The sequence below is a fragment of the Sinocyclocheilus grahami genome, unplaced genomic scaffold, assembly GCF_001515645.1.
Source record: "Sinocyclocheilus grahami isolate Dianchi unplaced genomic scaffold, SAMN03320097.WGS_v1.1 scaffold91.1, whole genome shotgun sequence".
In the NCBI taxonomy this organism is placed as follows: Eukaryota; Metazoa; Chordata; class Actinopteri; order Cypriniformes; family Cyprinidae; genus Sinocyclocheilus; species Sinocyclocheilus grahami.
The window spans coordinates 3,050,004-3,066,182 of NW_015505270.1; the positions used below are offsets into that span (position 1 = coordinate 3,050,004).

Sequence of the window (16,179 nt, forward strand, 5' to 3'; positions counted from 1 at the left end):
TATATATATATATAATGCACAAATCAGTAAAAAGTTGTGTAGGGTATCAATGATGTGTAAATGGTTATGCTCACCAGTTTCTCTTAAAAGCATTTTGGCAATGGCCCTGCGCATTAACACAATGCCTGCTTTATTTACAGGAAATGAAAATTCTTCCTCTATGAGAAGGAACTCTGCTAGCTTATGAAGTTATGCATAAATAAATCATTTGTTTGTGTCGAAGACTTTAAAAGAATTGATTAAACTTTGCATGCCTACTTTGTAAACAAATGCACAATTGTGTGATGTCTCCATCTTGAAATGTTTAGACCCCTCAGCCTCATTAAAGACCTGTTAAAGAGAAAGTGCACCTGTCAGTAGCCATAATTCACTTATTTTTAACACAGTTTGGATACTTGCCTTGTCACATCCTTGCATTGGTTAATTGCTGCATGATCGGCACCAAAAGGGTCAATATATACAGCCTTTCCATCTTTTGGATACTTTGCCTTAAAGAAAAACATAATCTCTAATTATAGCTAATTATCTCATTTTATTTGAACAATATAATTAGCAGTTATTTATGTCTCTAGCTATGTGTAATTACACAAATTCACTATGAATGTTCAACAAACTGCTGGAACAAACTGCCCCCAAATGAATATCATATCTAGATGGATCCATTCTAAAACAACAAGTGCAAAAAAAATTGAGGAATCCCTTTGGGTCAGCATTGAAAAACAACTACATTTTTAAAGCCTTTTTTGCTTCCTCCTCAAATCGACCTCATTTTATCAGAATCAATTAAATATGCCTTTCTTTCTCCTGACTTATTTAATTGTTGCCCAGGGTTGTAAATAAATGCATTCACAACCTATTTACATAAAGTATAAAAATAGGATTTATTGGATTACCACAATAGCAAACACATTAAAGGTAGTCATGTACATTTTGGAGAATGCATACTTTATCTTACGAAACCATTTAAAAAAAAAAAGGGAAAAAAAAAAAAAAAAAAAAAAGAATGAAAGAAAGAAAGAAAACAAAAGCTCTAGTAATATTGAGGAATCCCTTTGGGTCAGCATTGAAAAACAACTACATTTTTAAAGCCTTTTTTGCTTCCTCAAATCGACCTCATTTTATCAGAATCAATTAAATATGCCTTTCTTTCTCCTGACTTATTTAATTGTTGCCCAGGGTTGTAAAGAAATGCATTCACAACCTATTTACATAAAGTATAAAAATAGGATTTATTGGATTACCACAATAGCAAACACATTAAAGGTAGTCATGTACATTTTGGAGAATGCATACTTTATCTTACCTCAGTTTCCAGCTGTTTGCCTGGTGCTAGATCCATCATGTTATTAGAATATACTTTATAGGGGCCCATTTTACTCCAAAATGCATTTTGTTTTTTGTTGTCCCATATATAATTTATCATTATGGAAAGAAACACAGTCTTTAAAGTCACATCAGTATTTACCATGGTCTTCTTACGTTACAAACTTATAGAATTGTACAGTAAGAAGGTTATTTCCTTTAACCAGGAAATTAACGTTCTTAGAATTGACAAGACGGTTGACCCTGAGTGGTCAGTTTTACTCCAACAGTGGATCTAAAATATGAATAGTTAATTATAACTAGTTATGGTTAATTATTCATATTTCCCCATGAGTTAAATTCGCTACACCATGGTCTTCTGTCTATTTCTTGGGAGTTTGAAGGCTGGGAGGCTGAAGCCTAGGAGGAGTAAAATATTTGTTACCCTTTGTAGAAACTGCATCTACATTTTTACCTTCAATTTTTACAATATGGACCCAGTATATCTGGATCAATTTTTCCTCCTTTTCTGCTTTCTTACTTCACATTCCTTACTAAAATCTTGTCCCCAACTGCAAAGTTGACCTCCTGCCCTTTTTCCAATTTTCTTTTGTGGACCTTGTCATGGCTTTTTGTTATGTTTATTTTTACAACCTCCATGGTCTCCCTCTTCTTGCCCAGCTCATGTGCACATTGCTCACTGACAACCATGGCTTCCACATTTTCATGATTGACCTGAGCGAAACATAATCACAATCATTAGAATCGTGCCATTCATTTTCTCAACAAGGCCATTTGTCTGTGGATGATAGGGATAACACAGACTCCTGGATATCCCCATTTTGTTACACAGACTAAAGTTGACCTTTGATAAAAGATATACAGGTTACCGACATTGTTTATGGTCATACAAACTTATTTTGACTTGTGCTGTAGCAATCTTGTTGACAATCTCCCTTCCCTGATCAGTTAAGATTATTTTAGGAGCTCCATATTTTTTAAATAAATCTAATATACAATGTGTGACTTCTTCTGCACTCTTGGTTTTGAGTGCATAAGCTTCTGGCCGTTTTGTGAAATAATCCACCATCACACTGCCACGCCCCTGGGGAGTATTCCAGAAAGCAGGTTTTGTTGGAAACTCAGAGTTTGTTAACCCCAGAAAAGGGAAACTCAAGGTTTTCGGTTCCAGTAAAAGATAAAACTAAACCTCTCGGTAAGTTACCATAGTAAGTTACTCTGTGAACCTAACCTGGTCGGGAGCAGGTTTTATTCAGTAAACCGAGAGTTTCTTTCGGTCTCCTCCCCCTTTTTAAAGCGCAAGCAATGTTTAAATACCTCATTCATTCATTCACGCTGCAAAAATTGCTTTTATTGCTGAGATTTGTGCCTTATTTCAAATACATATATCTAAAAATTCTTAAATCGTGATGCATTTTCTATATAAGAAAACATTGTTACGTCCCTTTTGTTCTACTTCTGTGTTTTCTTTTGTTTGGGAAGTGTTTGTGTGTGTGTTCTGTCCAGGACGAAGCTGATTGGTTCCTGCAGTCTAATTGGTGCCACGCCCTACCTGATCAGCTGACTCCTTGCTGCCTATAAGAGACTCCGTCATCACTTCCTACTTCAGCTTTTGTGCTCTGTTGTTGTGTTTGCTCTGCCTTGACTCTGCTAGTTAGTTACATGTGCTCGTAAGACTGAGAATTTCTGAGATTGTTTGTTAGTTTGCTTTGCCCATTTAGTCTTACTACTGACTTGCGTTTAAAAAAAAACAAAACTGTTTTTTGATTATGATTCTGGATTGCCCTTGTTCGGATCTGTTCGCTTAGCATTGTAAATAATTGTATATAATAGTATTCTGGGGAGGTAGGGAGACCAACGCCATTTTTGTTGGAACCTTGTGTTTTGATTGTTTTTGGATGGGAAGTAATTGTATGTTATTTTATTTTGTGAACTAGGGAATTTAGAGGGTTGTATATTAGTTGTTTTCTGTTTGTTATTTTGGCCTTGTCGGCTCCTGAAGCAAAAATTCCCTCTCTTGTACTGTAAAATCATTGTTTAATTAAAATACTGTTCATTCGTTTTCCAAAACTCCTCCGTGTCCTCGTACTCCTTCATGTTGCGCCTTCACCCTAGACGGGGCGTAACGACATATATACGATATTTATTCTTGTTTCCTGGGGTAAACAAGTCAAATTAATTGCCAGCGGGGTAAGAAAAAATCATCTTAATGAAAATGGAAACAAGATTATTTTTCTCACCGGACCACTTTCATTTTCATCATGCAGACACGGTAAATGTGACAAAAATGGCATGTCTCCTACCCCAGTCAGACGCACCTGAACTAGCTAATCAAGCTCTTACTAGACATACTAGAAATTTCGCGGCTGGTGTGTTGAGGCAAGTTGGATCTAAACGCTGCAGGACACTGGCCCTCCAGGACGGAGTTTGGGCACCCCTGTTGTAAGCCTTTCTATTAGGTCCATAATTCCAGAGGTTCTGTGACCTAAAATAATAACCAAAACATTTTAAACATTAAGCAAACACATGTCTATCAAGTCTGTAATATTTGCATTCTTACAACTATAGGATTGTATGCCTTGTTCTCCTTTTTTGTTTTTCTCCTGGCCTGACATTGAGGATACTGAGCTATCTGAAAGAACAGAGGTTAAGTAATAAATTATGCCAAGATGTAACATAACTTACCCACTTGCGAATGTCGTCCTCCATGCCAGGCTAGTAAAATCTAAGTATTATGGTATGGTGGGTTTTTTCAACACCACAATGTCAACCAAGAGGGCTGGCATGGAATCAACAAATTTACTGTGTGCCTCTTCTGGTGATGTGACTATTTTAGCCAGATGTTAACTCTGGTTTTTCTTTTGTCTGCATGTGTAACGCAGCTCTCCATCTGCTGTAACGTTATATTAATAAATGAAGGTCAAAATAGAACAATTTGTTTTGGTGAAAACAATTGATCATTCCCTTACCCTTAAGTGTAAAGTTATCACATCTTCTCCTTGCTGGAGCTGCTTTCTTGGTATTCTCTGTGCAGTAAAAACAAATCTGATTTCTTGTACTTTACGTGAATCCATTGTCCTACTTTCATGATGACTAGTGACATGCTAATGACACTGAATTTATAGACCTACTAATCAGTGTTTTTGATCATTTGCAGAAAAGGTTATTAAAAGCACATGGCATGATGATGTAGGTCGTTACAACTGAAATAAATACACTAAATTGTGTAATTCAACAGTATTTTATATATGATATAAAGAGATATGTTCCTTAACATTTTTAGAATTCTGACAAAAAAAATCAGATACTACCAGAATGTGAAGGCCACACTAGTTGCATAAAATGAATGACTACAAAGCTTCCCATATTCTAGATGTTTTGGGTAGGAGGCATAGTTACCAAATAAGATGCCAAATGATTATGAAGTTAGGATGTATAATAATTGTACAATATTTCAGAATGGCATAAATATATATTTGTAAGAATGTATCGTGGATATGTTCTGCTAATGTCAGACATTAAATTGTTGTCATAGGGCATACATAAATAAAAAAAAAATATTTTAAAAATCCCATGACCGCAACAAATAAATAAAATGAAAACTTTGTGACTAACACAAAGCTTTAGTAAGACAATATAAGAGCGAGCAAAAGAGAAAGACAATTTTATTTGTGTTGGACACCTTAACAATCATGAAAATTAGGGTACTGTACATTTAGAGATCTGGATCTCATATAGTACACTACAGTACTATATTTTTATTGTAAGATTATTATTGGTTACATGATCATCATAGTCTTTAGTTAAATGTATGAAAAATACCTGCAAGTCCTATGCTCATCTTGCATCATCCAACAGCATTTTAAACACTGTATTACAGTTATGTTATTTTAAATTACACTGAATATAACTTTGAATTGTAAACAAAAAATGATTCATGCACCACCAATATTTCCTACAGATACTGCTGAGAACACAGCTGGCCTGAAGAGAAACCAGTGGATAGTATGGAAAAATTAAGTACAGGAGTCTTGTATTGAGTTTACTGAAGACAATGTATTCTCCATTCGTCCCATGACAGATGTCACAGATAAAATGAATGCGATGGCTTAAATTTCAGATACAATGATCTGTCCCCAGTTGATCCATAACACCGGCAAACTCCTTACACAAAGTGTAAGGAAATACGGTCATTACAATATGTGAAGGCGGTTCATCAATTGCAGACAAGTCATTTGGCATTGTGCCAATTTGTATTGTGGAACAACACTCCTGTGTAGGACATGTAAATGAAAGGTACTATACAAAATGTATTATAATGTAATCCATCCATCCTCCAAACTGCTTATTCCAGCCTGATTCTCTGCAGGGATTACTATTATTGTTGTTGTTTCTAAATGCCTAAAATAAAACTCTTAACTTAAACTTATTTTCGTTGTAGAATGCACTCGTTGTACCAGTCTGATAGTTTCTAAACACAATTTATAAAAACTTTTAAACCCATTTTGTGTGTGCAGTATCCTTCAGCCGGCAAGTGAACAGATTGTAGGTGGTCCAAGTGTGTGCCGTCTGAGGCTGTGTCTGGCCATGAGCTATCACCACTGTACCCTTGAGCAAGGCACTTAACCCCAGGTTGCTCCAGAGGGTTTTCCCTCTAATAAGCTGCTAACAGTATCATCTGCTAAATGACTGATTGCTTCCAAATTCTGAAGTTGTTTGTATTGCAAAATTATCACATGGTTTATTCACCCTCATGCTGTTACAAACCTGTATTCGGTTACTTTTTCAGCCGCTCTTTTCCAAACACTAACATTCAGATCATAGTCAAGCTCTTTTACAGACAAAAACACCATAAAAGCACATCCAATTAGATAAAATTACACATGTGACTGGTAGGCCCTTATACTTAAAGCTGCACTGTACTACAAATGCACTGCACTACAAATGGTGGTTCTGCAGTCTGCACGGATTTCTGGGATATATGAATAATTTGAATTGAACATGAAGTATAAATCAAGCTCCATTGTAGTGGATGATTTTCTTGGTTTATTTTTGGTATTTCAGACTAGCTCCTCAAGGATTTGCTACATGCTATGACAATTAGGTTTGATTTAGCTGTGCTGCTATCTCCTAGCATACAGGCATGAGGTGAAGCAAACACACCCATGAATCACCAGGTAGAGTCAGAATCGCCCATGGTCTTCTGAACTGCGGCTGCACTCATACATCATCCTCAGTATGTCTGCGTCCCTGGATTTATAGACTAGGAGCCTGCACTCTGTTATTGTGACTGGAGGGGCACATGTTGATGACCTTCCAATGAGAGGGGTTGAAAATAGAAAGGTGATATGCAGAAAGGGTGGGTACGACGACTCTTTTCCATGGAGGTGACACATGAGAGAATATCGGTTAGACTGAACATGTGAACATGTACAAACAGGACAAAGAAACAGAAAATCAATAGCATAACATGCAAGGGAATTCTAACTTGAGGATGGTCACAGTAAGAATAACTAACTGAAGACTCTGGAGAAAAGGTTCTCAAGTGGTTTTGCTTCATGTCCCAGTTTTTATGTGGCGAATCAACATCAGCCAATATAGTTTAGTTTAGCTTATTAATTTAAAAAAGCACATTTCAAAACAACAGAAGTTGCAACCAAAGTGCTGAACAGAGGTATTAAACCAAAATTAGAACAACATTACAACAGGATTAACACACTGGATCAAAACCTTGGAGACAAATGTAAAAATATAAACACCCTCAATTAAAACATAAAGAATACAGATAAGATAATACTGCTGATAGGACACAGAAAATTATTGTTATTGGCTATACTGCTATCCTTTTGTTTCTATCATTATGTTGCTGTTGAGAAACAAACATACATCAACGGTGGACAGACACGCATGTTGTTGTTACTACCTCTGATTTATGCAGCCAATTCACTTCTTTCTCCGTGATATTAAACGACGGAAAAGTGACTTTTCCAACAAAGCACTTGCGATCTATCGAGAGAAGAAAACCATCTCAATTGTTCCGGAGAACGATCAGTTATTTAGCCATTACTCTTCTTCTGGCGAGCGACGTTCATCAAAATCCAGGACCTGGACCTAAAGACGATGCACGGCCATTTGGAGTTAACAGACTACAAGGTACTTTTAAACTGTGTGCACACAACGAGACAAAGGATTTTCATCTGTTTAAAATGGCAAATCATGAGAAACTTTTCGCGTTCAAAGCCCAAAGGATTACTTATGGGACATTTAAACATCAGAAGCGTTGCCTCAAAAACTGAACAACTGGAACAGTTACTTACAAATTCGAACTTCGATTTGCTTTGCTTGTCAGAAACCTGGCTGACAGAAACATCACCAAACTTTATCTATAAAGTCTTCAGAAAGGATCGAAAATTTGGAAAAGGTGGTGGACTGCTTATGTACGTGAAGGACTGCATTAAATGTAAGGAAATTTAATTCAGTACTTTAGTGGTTATAGAATCAATTGCTGTAACAATTGTTTTATCTCCATGTATGACATTTACTGTAGTGGGCATATATAGACCTCCTTCATCAATTAGTATTTTCTATGATCATCTGAGAAATCTTTTGAAGGGGTTTGATCAAAATAAAGAGTTAATTTTGGTTGGAGACTTTAATATAAATTGGAATGAGAAGTCAAATAGGAAAATGCTTTAGGGGATAGTAAGTCATTTTGACCTCATATAGTTAATCCAGGGCCCTACTAGAATCACCTTATCATCTGAAACTCAAATTGATTTAATATTTAGCAATAAACCAGAAAGAATAACTAAGTCAATAAATTTATTAACAGGGTAATCAGATCATAATCTTATATTAGTGGTAAGAAAATTAACAAAACATAGGTTTTTATATCAACAAGAAAAAGAAAATGTGCTAAATATTATACCAAAACGACATAAAAACAAATTTGAAGAGGAATTTAAAAAACTAGATTGGAATGAGATTCTGTCTACAGATAATTTAGAAGCTGCCTCTGAATGTTTAATGGTAACAATTAATAAGATTAAGGGTGAATTTAGTAAAAATTTCACTTTTTCTAGAAAGAAGCAGAATTTGCCTTGGCTAAATGAACAATTATGGAAGTTAATGAAACAGAGGGACCATGCTTTAAAAATAGCACTTAAATCAGGGTTAGCTCATGATAGAAGGACATTTCAGCACTTGCGTAATACAGTTGTAAAGGAATTGAGAAAAGCGAAAGCAACATTTGGTTAATTTGTCAATAAAACAATGTCATTTTCCAAGTGCCTGGAAGTCAGCAGTAATAGCACCTATATTTAAGACTGGTGATCCTGCTAATGTAATTAACTATAGACCTATCAGTATTCTACCAGTTGTTTCTAAAGTAATTGAAAAAGTCGTTTGCAATCAGTTAGTAGAACATTTAAATCTTGGTCATTTTCCATTACATCGTATGCAGTTTGGATTTAGGGTGCATCACTCTACGGATTAAAAAACATATTAAAAAGGTCTCTAAATGTACTAGAGCAAGCTTGATGATCTTTAGGAATATTAGGCACCAATTACCTGTGGCTGCTGCTAAACTCTTTATGCATTCAATGATTCTCCCTCATTTATCTTATTGTGCTACAAGTTGGTCTCATACAAGTATAACCCCGTTAAAACCATTATATACTATTTATAAACAAACTGTGACAATCTTAGCTAAAAAGCCAAGGAGTTATCATCACTGCAATATTATTAAAAATTATAAATTATTGACGTTTGATAATTTTTTATTATTTGCTGATGTGTGCTTGATGTACAAACTATGTCATGATCTTGCACCACCACCTCTTAAACAATGTGTGACTTTCTGTAAGGATAATATCAGGCAGACTAGGTCATCAGTTAGAGGTGATTGTTCAACTAAATTTAAGAAAACTGTTTTTGGACAATCAGCTTTTTCAGTTAGAGCAGCAGAAAGATGGAATTTAATACCTGTTAATATTAGAGAGTGTACAACATTTAGTATTTTTTAAAACTACGCTTAAAGTATGGCTTAAGTAAAATCAAATATGTGATCATTGACTTGGTTTTGTAATTTAATGGAGTATGATGTGATATTGTATGTGTTGTATGTACTGTATTGTTTGTGACTTAATATTGTAATTTTGTAACAACATCCTGCCCAGGGACTGCAGATGCAAATTAGCTTTATAGCTAACTCTGGCACAACATTGTTGTTGTGCGTTGTCCCTGTACAAATAAATTGAATAAAGAAAGAAAGAAAAGTTTTTAGGGAAGATTTAAAAATAGAAACAGAAGAGGAAAATCTAATATTGAGAAGGAGACTGTTCCAGAGTCTGGGAGCAGCCATCGAGAAAGCCCGGTCACCTTTAGTTTTGTAAAGTGAGCGAGGAACAGAAAGAAGACGATGATTGGAAGAACGTAAGGATCTAGTGGCATTGCACGGGACAAGAAGATCACTGATATACTGAGGGGCAAGTCCATGTAAAGCTTTGTAAACAAAAAGCAACATTTTAAAAACAATCCAGGACCTAACCGGTAACCAGTGGAGAAAGGCAAGCACAGAAGTAATGTGCTGACACCATCTGAAATCTATTTACAGTTGAATTAGGCAAACCCAGGTATAAAGAGTTACAATAATCCAACTTTGAGGTGATAAATTGTAACGTGGGAGTCGTGACAGCGGAGTTGAGGATCCAAGCGCAGGCTTTATTTTAAACGAGATGTCAAAACAGGCAGGGTCAAGCAATAGCAAACAGGTATAATCCAGGGCAGAAAAAAGAGTAATCCAATGAACAGGCAATGGTCAGGGCAGGCAGAAAACGATCATAAATCAGAAACAGTCCAAGATCAAAAACAAGCAAGCCAAGGCGAGAACTGATGCTCTCTGAGAAAGACCTTTAAACTGTTATTCATGCATTTATGTCACGATAGTGTGTCTCGTCTTTGTTTTCTCCGGACTCCATTTCCCATAACCCCTGCCTAGGAACTCATTATCACACCACACCTGTTTCCCATCAGTGACAGAACCTGCATCCAGAGTGAGTAAGATGTCATTTAAAACCTTCAACAAAGCAGATTCAGTACTATGTAACTCCCTGAAACCAGACTGAAATTTGTCAAAAATACTAAAAGCACTCAGGTATGAAGAGATCTGATGGTAAACAACTGTTTTTCCCCAGAACTTTGGAAATAAAAGACAGTTTAGAAATGGGTCTATAGTTATTCAAGTCATGCTGATCTAAATGAGTTTTTTTGTTTCTGTTTTTTTTAACAATGGCTGTACCGTAGCATGTTTGAAGTTAGTAGGTACCACCCCATTGACCAATGAACTATTAACAATGGCGGTCACAACTGGACTTAGAACTTAAATAAATTTCATCAGAAGGGCAAACAGAGGATTTCATACTAGAAACAATATCATGAAGCTCTGAGGATGACACAGGTTGAAAAAGTGAGAGAGCACTGTCACAGGGGGGCATTTCTAGGGATGAAAACCTCTGAGATGGAATATTAGAGCGAATGCCCTCAATTTTATGGATAAAATGTGTAAAAAAAAAAACGAATCGCACAGGTCAGTAGAAACCTCAGGTAGAACAGTAGAAGAGGTATTTAGAAGGGCATTAATTGTGCTAAAAAGGCCTCTGAGAATTTTGTGCAATTAAATCAGATATATATTTAAACTGTGCCTCAATAACAGCATTCTGATACTGCTTAAGACACTCCCTGAAAATTTCGTACGATATATGAAGTTTATTTAACAATGGCTGTACCGTAGCATGTTTGAAGTTAGTAGGTACCACCCCATTGACCAATGAACTATTAACAATGGCGGTCACAACTGGACTTAGAACTTAAATAAATTTAATCAGAAGGGCAAACAGAGGATTTCATACTAGAAACAATATCATGAAGCTCTGAGGATGACACAGGTTGAAAAAGTGAGAGAGCACTGTCACAGGGGGGCATTTCTAGGGATGAAAACCTCTGAGATGGAATATTAGAGCGAATGCCCTCAATTTTATGGATAAAATGTGTAAAAAAAAAAACGAATCGCACAGGTCAGTAGAAACCTCAGGTAGAACAGTAGAAGAGGTATTTAGAAGGGCATTAATTGTGCTAAAAAGAACCTTAGGCCTCTGAGAATTTTGTGCAATTAAATCAGATATATATTTAAACTGTGCCTCAATAACAGCATTCTGATACTGCTTAAGACACTCCCTGAAAATTTCGTACGATATATGAAGTTTTTCTTTCCTCCACCTGCGTTCAGCACATCTGCGCTCTTGTCTGACCACGTGAGTGGGCCCATTTACCCCAGCATTCTGGCCAAATTCGCCCATTAGCCTCTGACTATCATGGCTTCCTGACCATCCCCATATCTGCTGATTGGCTTCATCACTCTGTCTCCTCTCCACCAATAAGCTGGTGTGGTGGGCGTTCTGGCGCACTATGGCTGCCGTCGCATCATCCAGGTGGATGCTGCACACTGGTGGTGGATGAGGAGATTCCCCCCTTCTATGTAAAGCGCTTTGAGTGCCCAGAAAAGCACTATATACTGTAAATGTAAGGAATTATTATTATTATTATTATTAACCAGGGCTGCACTTTCTTCACCACACTGGATTTTTGTAACCTCAGAGGATCAATTAAGTTTTTCATACTATACAAGAGTAACATTAAATACATTAATATTACCAGTGCTGAGTTACTGGATTACGTAATCAGATTACAAAATTAAGTACTTGTAATGAGAGTATATTACATTTTAAAATGCTCATAATCAGATTACAGTTACTTTTTTATAGATTATATGATCACATATTATTCACACAATGGCAGTAAATTATTCATAAGAGATTTATTATTTATTGATTCTCCCTAATTCTTCCTTCTCTCCATCACAAATGTTGTGTAAATAAATTGGCAAACCATGCTTCTTCTCAAGCAATTACAACATTGTATGAAAAAAACTAATCATGCAAGTTCCTAAACACACTGTATAGCTGTGAAACACTATTCATTGACCTTCAGTTACTGTTGATTCTGGAAGTCTGGGCAAACATATTTCAAACCTGGAAGACTTTGGTGATGAAATGTCATTGCTGTTCTCATGTTTATTGTTTATTAATGTCTGTTCATATAATGCAGGGATCCCCAAATGATTTTGTCTGCCAAACCCCTACAGAAATTACTTGAAATACCTCTGTGGAAGTTATTAATATTTCAAATAATTTAATTTAACTTCTTTGATTTCGGTTAATGGTCATATTGACATATAGGTAAACAACAACAATAACAAAAAAGACATACATATTTATTTTTCTTTGCTTTTTTATATCAGCATGGTGCATTTAATGGTACATTTAAAACAAGTTTAATAAAAAAAAGTAATCTAGAAGTTATTTAAAAGTAGTCAGATTACATAACCTAAACCCCTACAGAAATTACTTGAAATACCTCTGTGGAAGTTATTAATATTTCAAATAATTTAATTTAACTTCTTTGATTTCGGTTAATGGTCATATTGACATATAGGTAAACAACAACAATAACAAAAAAGACATACATATTTATTTTTCTTTGCTTTTTTATATCAGCATGGTGCATTTAATGGTACATTTAAAACAAGTTTAATAAAAAAAAGTAATCTAGAAGAATTTAAAAGTAGTCAGATTACATAACCTATAATGAGTAACCTAGATTACACTACTTAATGCAGTTTTCATCATGTAATCTGTAGGGGTGTAATGGTACACAGAAGTCAGGGTTTGATACGTACCTCGGTTTCGGGGTCACAGTTTGATTTCAGTCTAGTACAACACTGAGAAGGCATCCATACTTTTTACTGGTACTGTTCTCATTCCCTCAAAAGTAAGAAATATTTTCTGTGATATTAATTTGTCAGCATCAGCAAAGCTAAATTGCCTGTGAATGTTGCCATTAAACTTACTTTTACAGTAATAATTAGTTAGATTGCATTTATTTTTATTGTATATGTACACTGAAACAGTTTCTGGTTCCCATTGGCTTCCTTTCTTTCTTTTTTATTTATTATATTGTTTTTTTTTAATTCCATGCTATGGAAGTCAGTGGGGACCAGCAACTATTTGGTTGCCAACGTTCTTCAAAGTATCATCTTTTATGTTTAACAGAAGAAAGAAACATCTAGAGGTTTGGAACAACTTGAAGGTGAGAATTTGATTGTTTTACCTACTTCTAAAGGGCACTCTAAAGGGTCATACACTCTGAAGTCTATTTATTTTGCTGTTTATACTCTATAAGATTATATAATAATTGCAATTTTACCATTTGCATTTAGCATTATTATTTGCTCACACAATAGAATTATGATAACCACATGTGAGACCCAATGCTGCTTATATTTATGGGAAAACATGCTGCATTCTTTGAATTTTGGCCACCTATAGGCCTGGACATTTCTTGTTTGCTTTACTTGGTTTAAATATGAAAACCATGTGCTCAGCCAATGTCATTTCTTATAGACTATGAGTTTCAATTGGTTAAAACAGCAGCTGTGATTCTCTGTATGACTTGTCATGTATTGTAATCTGTGCAATAGACAGAGCGGCTGTTCCATAATGTGACATTGTCTCTGGCTGCAATGGTCGCATTCGTATCGCGACCTCCCCTAAGTGGTGAGCACATTGGACTTCCTGTGTGTGGGGATTGCTGGGAAATATCCTGCAGCCAAGTGCTGGCAAGATAGTGTCACTTTCCATTACCCCATCCACTGGCGTCCAAAACGAGAGCGGACACTTTTGTAAACATTTCAGCCAAGTTGAACGGGCTGTTGCACAAGTCGCCGCTGGGTTCCACTTTCGATAATGCAGCAATTTATTGTTTTCCCCTAGTTCATTCAAGAAGAGTTTAACAAATTGGGAACAAGACTTGCCATCTGTAAAATTAATTGCATAATGTTGTTAAAATGCTTACTGCCATTTGTCAACAGAAATAGGTAGTCATAGTGTTTATTTTCGCCCACAGTGCTCATGACAGAGCTTTTAATTACTTTGTGTTTGAGCCCTTAAAAGCCCGCATGGCTGATACTAGCAAGAGACGAGGAGGTGGGGAGGCCATATCGCATTTACCATGCCTGCAAGTGATGGAAAGTGCATTTGAGCGAACTGCCAAAGAGTTTTCGTGTGTGTGTGTCTGTTTGTGAAAGAGCCAGTTAGGGTACCCGACACAGTCCCTTTGCTTGTTGCTAACGGGAATCAATGACTCACTGGTTATTTGTAGGACCATATCCTGCGTAGCGATGTTTCCATTTAGGAATTTTTCAAGGTCACATTGGCCAGTATGTTGAGTAAGATCCTAGTGTATGATGTCAGGACAGACATTTGATGTGACCTCAAGAAGTCTGTGTTGGAAAATGCTTCCTAAAGTCACTCACTTGTTTTTGTTGAAACTCTGAATAGCAATTATGTGCAATAACAATAGCATGCTAACCCATAGTGCCAGTGTGAACACTGGAAAGAGAGGATTGATTACTTGCACCCAAATGAAGTTTCAAATCAAGTGCCTTGAGGAAATCGGCACAGTCCAAATGCATATGAAACTATTCATAGTGAATAAGAGAGGTTAGTTATAAAGTTTGTTCTTCAACAAGGGGCCGTTCAAACAGAGCTGGTTTTATATTCTGTTATGCTGCTTTTCCATTCTATCACTACATAAACAGGTTTTTGACCGACGTATTTGACCTGTGTAATCGTATCTCACATATTTTGCAGCTTCTTGCACGTCACATTAAAAGAAGTTCAACTTCTACAAAAGGCATCTCATGTTTTTCTTTTCTAGTGCCTTACTTATGTGAGAGGTCTCAAATAGAGAGTGCATGTATATTGCATAGCATCTATTAATATATTATGTAAAAAGGACCAAGGAAAGATAATTTGAAGGCATTACTTTATTTTGCCATATGAAAATATCAACTAGCTCTCCCAAACAATTACTCGGGTTTCTAAGAGTTTTGAACATACAGTTTTTTTAAAGCTGCCGATGATGGGATGTTGATAGGATTGTTGGAAGTGGCCAATTATTTTCCAGAACATATTGTCTTTAATAAAGCCAACGGACTCTGCCTGAAGGGCAGCTAGACCTTCTCTGTGAGTTGTCAGTTATTATACCATCTGTGTTTTTTTGTGAGTGGTTCTAGTACTCTAAAACAGGCTGGTTTTATTATTTAAATCAATCTGAAGAAAGGGAAAAAGAAGTAAGTTTATTTGTAAGTATTGTTTATTGTAACTGATTGATATAATATAGACTGATATAGACATTGCTTTTACGGTACTTAATCAAAGTCTATTTAGCTATTAAGTCAGCATGGGTTAAAACAGTAGGTGCCAAAACACTGACACATCAAGATTACAGTAGCAAAAATAAATGTTAAATTATTAAAACACCATTTGCATTAAACGTATAACAAAAGAAGAAAATAAACATTAAAACAGCTCTGAAACAATTGTGTTCTAAGTAAAAATAAGACCATTACCATTACCAGCCACACAGTTTGACCTAAATAGAACACCTGCGCTATAACTTTATTATGAAAGGCAGCCACTTCAAAGATTTGCATATGAGGACTAACTATCATAGCCATGCAAGGAAAAGAGCCAAAAAATTAATAAATTCATAAAAAAAAAAACAATATACATTTTAATTCACTGCACACAATGTAAGACCAGCATGAACATAACGAAAACCACATTTTGTGATTATATAATTCATTTTATATATTCAATTCGTTTATTTGTAGGTATTCTCCATAAAAGACATCCACCACATTGTTCTCAGATGATTTTAAATATAAATATTGGTGTC

At 35.8% G+C, this 16,179-nt stretch overlaps 1 long non-coding RNA gene across 1 annotated transcript in view; it reads right to left on the bottom strand.

Moving 5' to 3' along the window:
* LOC107587304 (uncharacterized) overlaps positions 1–129 on the bottom strand; it is a 1,193-nt gene extending 1,064 nt beyond the window's left edge. Inside the window, exon 1 of the long non-coding RNA XR_001609458.1 lies at positions 75–129. This is a non-coding gene — a long non-coding RNA (uncharacterized lncRNA). The remainder of the gene's footprint in view (positions 1–74) is intronic.
* Between the last annotated feature and the right edge of the window lie 16,050 nt (positions 130–16,179).